Source organism: Pezoporus occidentalis, unplaced genomic scaffold, assembly GCF_034315485.1.
Source record: "Pezoporus occidentalis ecotype Australia unplaced genomic scaffold, CSIRO_AGI_Poc_V1 ctg10, whole genome shotgun sequence".
Taxonomy (NCBI): domain Eukaryota; kingdom Metazoa; phylum Chordata; class Aves; order Psittaciformes; family Psittacidae; genus Pezoporus; species Pezoporus occidentalis.
Genome location: NW_026912779.1, coordinates 6,253,895 through 6,260,443, shown reverse-complemented (window position 1 = coordinate 6,260,443; position 6,549 = coordinate 6,253,895).

The following is a 6,549-nucleotide window of genomic DNA, read 5'->3' as shown; positions in this document are numbered from 1 at the left end:
TAGCCTGAACAAGACATCTCTCTTTGCCCTGCAGCCCAGAAGATTAAAAACCTCCTTCTTAAGGATTAAAATGAAGAAACTCTCCACTGCACAATCCATAAGCTCTTCACTGGGGACCATGGAGGTGAGAAGCACAGGACAGCAGAGCTCAGGAAGGGGCGTTGAACTGGCACAAGTCATACAAGCAACAGGACTGACGAGGAATAACCTGCTTTAGGGGCTATCACCAACCACTGCAGTTCACAGAGCTCATCAGAGAAGGATCTCCATCCTTTTAAGTGTCACAAGAGTTAAATATGGCACTGGTGGTTGTGGCTTTCACTTGTTGCAAGCACTGGTCCATGGGGATTGTACAGAAAGACACAAGCTTCTTTTCAAGCTGTAATTCAGACTGCAAATCCTCTGGTGATTATGGCTGACTCCCCTCTCTCTGTGCAGCTCTGAGCACCAGGGTCCTGCTCCAGAAACACAACGTCCACACTGAAGGGCCGGTGTTAGTTAACCGGTAATAGCGGCAGGAGCCACAGAGTCTGCGAAGCAAAATCAATGGAGCAGGATCTAAAAGCTGTACTAAATAACTCCTCAATAACCATAAATCTTGTTACCAACAGCTCTCAAGCTGCTTCACGGTGGAAGTGATGCCCTCACTTTGTGGAGGTGGAAATTCAGGCATCGAGGAATGAAGCAATTCCTAGAGATGCAGGAGAGGAAAAGGGTCTGGAGTGCTGAGTCGGTGTGTTATTGACAGAGCTGCATTGCCTCCCTCCCATGACCAAGTGAATCGGTGTGGGGAGAGCCTGCTGGCAAGATTTGTCGCTCTGTTGGGTGCTTTAGGGAAGCATTTTCCCTCTGTGCCCTGCTGAGCCGCACTGGGCTGTGGAGACTGGCCAGGATGATGCTGAGTGGCACAGGAGGAGCAGGTTTGACACAGGACTCATGGTCTGCGTCTTCAGCCAGGAGCCTGCCTAATGGGTTCTGTCTCCTCTAAACTGGTCTCTGCACACAGGAGAAGCAGAGCAGTCTATGCCTGGGTTAAAGATCTGTTTTGCAGCAGGTGACAGGGACAGCAGAGCCTGGCAAAAAATGACGCCTGTTATTACACATGCAGCAGTCTGACTGTCCCTGCTCGCTTGTCACAGCATTTATCTCAATTTAAAAGGCAGCTTTTCTCTTAATTGATTTTAAAAGTACATCAGGCAGGAATCAGAGAATATACCCCTCTCCTCAGGGCCCCTGCAACAGGCAGTCTGTTCCCTGGCGTCATTATTTAACCCCAGCTAGCAAGTGAACAGCACCCAGCTGCTTGCTGACTCCCCCTGCATTGGGATGGAGCAGAGATTCAGAAGAGCGAAAGTGAGAAAACTCATGGGTTGAAATCAAGACAGTTTAACAGGTAAAAGGAAAGCTGCGCACACCAGCAAAGCAAAGCAAGGAATTCATTCACCACTTCCCATGGGCAGGCAGGTGTTCAGCCATCCCCAGGACAGCAGGGCTCCATCACAAGTAATGGTGACTTGGGAAGACAAACACCATCACTACCAATGTCCCCCCTCTTCCTTCTCCTTCCCCAGCTCTATGTGCTGACCATGATGCTGTATGGTCTGGGATACCCCTTGGATCAGTTGGTATCAGCTGTCCCAGCTGTGGTCCCCCCCAGCTCCTTGTGCACCCTGAGCCTGCTCACTGGTGGGGTGGGTGAGAGGCAGAAAAGGCCTTGGCTCTGAGCGCTGCTCAGCAGTAACTAAAACATCCCTGTGTTACCAACACTGCTTCCAGCACAGATCCCAAACACAACCCCACACCAAGTACTACAGAGAAAATTAGCTCTATCCCAGCCCAAACCAGCACAAGCGGCTACTGATGAAAAACAGTTTTCTGAGCTCAGTATGGTGCTGCAAGCAAGCAGAGGATGTGCCAGGGCTAAGTTTACCGGAATGACTTCTGATACAGAGAGAAATTCAAGTGAAAAATCCTAAGTGCAGGGACCCAGTTTCAAGCCAAAGCTTTTAACCCTCATCTTACCCTGCTTTTTAATTTTCCAGATTTTTTTTTATACCCAAATCTGCAAATTGATTAAACCAGTATTTACATTATTTACCAGTATTTATCATAGCAGCTTTCCAGTATCTGAAGGGCTGCTATAGGGATGCTGGGGAGGGACTCTTCATTAGGGACTGTAGTGACATGACAAGGGGTAATGGTTAAAACTTAAACAGGAGAAATTCAGGTTAGATATAAGGAAGAAGTTCTTTACTGTAAGGGTGGTGAGGCACTGGAATGGGTTGACCAGGGAGGTTGTGAATGCTCCATCCCTGGCAGTGTTCAAGGCCAGGCTGGACAGAGCCTTGGGTGACATGGTTTAGTGTGAGGTGTCCCTGCTCACGGCAAGGAGTTGGAACTTGATGATCTTAAGGTCCTTTCCAACCCTAACTATTCTATGATTCTATTCTCTGTGATATGAGGTAATAAGGACAAACTAACTCCGTCTAAATCGTTCTGGTATGATTAAACAAGAAATCCTTCCCCGAGTGACATACCTTATTGCTTCAGAGTTTGTGTGGGGACAAGGAAAAGGAACCCACAGACTGTGACAATGCTGATGCTTTGGTGAGGGTGAGCTTCTGCAGCAATAACCGGAGGCTTTAGTTCTCTGCCAGGGCTGTCTGCCTTGGCTTTGAATCAGCAGAGGGCAGCAGAGATTGAAAGAAAATTGCTATTGAAATCCTGCAGCAGGGGCTAGAGAGGGGGAGCAAAATATTCCTCCTGTACATTCGCATGAGCAACGTGCGTGTGCAAGGTGGGAGCAGAGGTGGGTGCATGTCCCCCTGTTCCCTCTCCAGCAGAGAAGCGCCGGTGAGGGCTCACCAAGGGCTCAGCCTTCGCTGCTGATGTGCTTTGAAGGCATGCAAATGTGTTTCTGGCCTGTGCTTTGCACCGGGATCTCCTGTCAGCAGGAGGAAAATACAGTGATTAAATACTTGCAAGGAAGGCAAAAAAGCAGCTTAGAATGACATCTGAGCCCCACGTCTTGCTCTGGGCAGCCAGGAAAGTAAAGCATGCAAAATGCTCGGTCCCTCTTGACCAGCCGAGGCAAAAGCCTCCTGGAGGGACCTTTCCCCTGACTGTGACTTCTGTTCACAGCATGACACAAGCTGCCCCTTTCCCCCTCCTGCTGCAGCCACCACTGTTTCCCCCGGAGCAGACCTTTGCTTCCCTTATGCTAGCACGCTTCTCTTTCCACCTCTGCCATTACCAGTGCCTTTCTCTCCGCACCCCTCACTCTTCCCTCTTTGATTAAAGCCTGTGGGTTATAAAACCAGCACAGGGACCATGTGAGCCCACCATTCACCAGGTTCCTGATGAACCCTGCCCACCTGGGGGTCAACATCAGCAGCAAACACCTGACTGACACAGTGCCAGGAAGATTTATGTGATCTCCTTAGATTCACCTTGGTCAAATTTGCAATTTAAGGCCAAATTTTCACAGCAGGGTTAAACATGTAGTGACAATGAGTGCCAGAGCACATCACCATCACCTCGTTTCTCAGAGAAGCAGACTTTGTATGCTGCTTTCTGGGGCTGTCACCCAGCAAAGCAGTCTGATTCTACAGGGAACCAGATTGAAGGGGCTGGGTAGAGATCATTCCAGCTCCACTCCCCTGCCTGCCACAGACACAGGGATTTCCTATAAAGTAATTCAGTTGTATGGGTGGGAAAGTTACTTACTGGACCATGGCTCCCCAAACCAGGATTGGATCCGATTATCATAGAATCATAGGGGTTGGAAAGGACCTTAAGATCATCCAGTTCCAACTCCCCTGCCGTGGGCAGGGACACCTCACACTAAACCATGTCACCCAAGGCTCTGTCCAACCTGGCCTTGAACACTGCCAGGGATGGAGCATTCACAACCTCCCTGGTCAACCCATTCCAGTGCCTCACCACCCTTAAAGAACTTCTTCCTTATATCCAATCTAATTATGTGTGTTGCATTGTAATTATTACTATTATCTTCAATAATCGTAACTTATTATTAGAAGCTCCAGCAGAAGGGAGGCCCCAACATTTGCTTTTCTATGCGTTGCACCTCTCACTGAAGCAAAGCTGTCTGCTGAGGACTTGCACGTATATGTTTGGTATATATCTGAAGGATTAAACAGTCTAAAATATCCACTGGGCTGCTGACAGCTTTGGCACAGCGTCTTGCCTGTTCAGAGCTTTCAATTGTGCCTTTCACTTGTGCTTTATTTTTTTGGCTTAGTTCCTTGCTTCCAGGCAAATTCCTGACTGTTGTCAGTACCCTAGACAGCAAACCCAGTGAAAAAGTACTGATGTCTCAGCTGCTGTGGCGTTAAGCCTTTTTAAAGTAGAAGGCATTTTGTACTACAAAAGGAAGGAGCAGGGTGTTTCCTGCCTCGCTGCACTGTGATGGTGTATACCAGCATAGCATCCTTCCTCCTCCTTCTCCTGTGCTCACCAGAGGCCTTTGCATTGGGCCTGATCAGACAAGAATGCACTTTATATGGGGAGGGAATAGGCATGAAAGTGTGAAGAAAGTTGGTGATTAGATGTGGTTGCTAATGCACATTGGCATGGTCTAACTCCTTACCTGCATGAATTCCATCTTTTTTTCCTAGTGCCTCTTTAATACAGGATTCACAAGCAGTCTCTAGATACAGATCTCCATAGAAGAAGTGGGCTCAGCACCATCTTTACCACAGTTTCTTACTGTAGCTGAGTTTCGGACTGAAAATGCTGGTGGCTGAAGAAGTACTGAAGACAGGGGTGCTGGAGAGTTTCTGAGGCATGTTCTGTACATGGCACCAAACTGGCCCATAAGGTGCAGAGCATGAGATAAATGACCTGCTCTGCTAGACTGGGAGGCACATGGGGTTGAGTGCTCCTTACTGAGAACTTAGAAAAGTTTCTGAAGATTTGGGGGAGGTTTCTAAATCTAGGTGTGTTGGAACTGGATAATCTTTAAGGTCCCTTCCAACCCAAACCATTCTATGAATCTAGCAAAGATCTTGCTTTACACCTCTTCCAACACATGTAATTGCTGTCACAGTACACCAAGGCTCCCCAGCTAGCACCTGGATCAAACCCAACAGATCTCATCAGTGTGGCATTAAACACAAACCCGCCCTTCTGCCGAGAGCTCAGTCATTGCTTGAAGTGATCTGACCTCTCCAAGCACTTGAGACTGCTGCATGCACTCCTTATAAACAGCCAGTAGTTAACATTCAGCCTTGCGCTGAGGAGTTTGCTGGTGATGGGTCAGATGTGTCATTGTTTGTTTTCCCTGACTGCATAAGCAGATAGAGTCAAGTAAACAGAACTGTCCAAAGCCCACGGACTTCTTGTTGATGTGTTAATGGCAGTTCTGAAAAGTCTGTTAGAAGACAGACAGTAAAGACAGTTTGTTTCCTTTTCCTTTCCTTTCTTTTCCTTTCCTTTCTTCTTTTCCTTCTCGTTTCCTTTTCCTTTCCTTTTCCTTTCTGTTTCCTTTCCTTTTCCTTTCTCTCCTCTCTTTCTCTCTCCTCTCCTCTCCCAACCCTATTGGATTTTGAAGGAAAATGGTCAGTTTTGAAGTTTTGGTTACAAGCTTCATCAAAATTTCATTTAAGAGGAAAATATTTCAACCTTTTTCATCCTTCCCCCAGCACATTTTGCTGTGAATGCTCAAGGCTCATTTCAAAACTGGTTTCTGTAAGCAAAGCAACATGCATCTCTGAGATTCATTTTCACCGAACATCTTTTATATTCAGAAGTCCCCTCCCACAGTTGCTCACTGAAAACACATTGCACGAGGTTAGGAGCAGGTTCGTTTTTAAACTGGTGCAAATCAGTGTGGATGCTGCCTTTCAGTACGCAGAGGTTTGACTGTCAGGAGGTGGATGTTCCTCATATACTGAGAAACTCAAATCTGTTCACCCAGGTAGGCTTCAAGTGTCACACAGAGACTAGAAGGAGCCATGGAAGGACAAAGCTGGTAAGGGAAAACCTGAGTTGTTGGCAACTAACAGCCAATACAAGTCAGCTGGGAGAGGGAGCACCTTTATAAATGTGATACCCTCAGCTGGGGTGGGAGGTAATGGTTGTGGAAGTGAGGGGATGAGTTGTGATGGGAGATTTGCCAGGAGAACTAAGGTACGGTGAAGGGGGACTAAAGGGTACAAGGGAAGGGAAGTCACACTGAAATGATCCTTTAGCTATGTAATGGTTTGATTTCTTCTTTCTGCTTTAGTAGATGCCAAGTTGCTCTGGCCCATCAGATAATTGCTGACAGACATCCAGAATTAATAGGCAATTTGGAGCCACTTTTGCACATGTGGATATTTCTGGTTGTCCCTCTAATGACTGTACAGCTCAGCAGCAGTGTGTGCTTGGTTTCTTTTGCCTCCTTTAGTTACCACATAGGAGCTGAACAGTGCAAAATTAGCAGGTTCCCATTTTTATAGTTTGCTTTTTGTTATTCTATGGTTCTCCCATCTGCTTTTGGGATACCTGGTGCCCATTTCTTCTATTAGCAGCAGGCTGTAGGCTGTA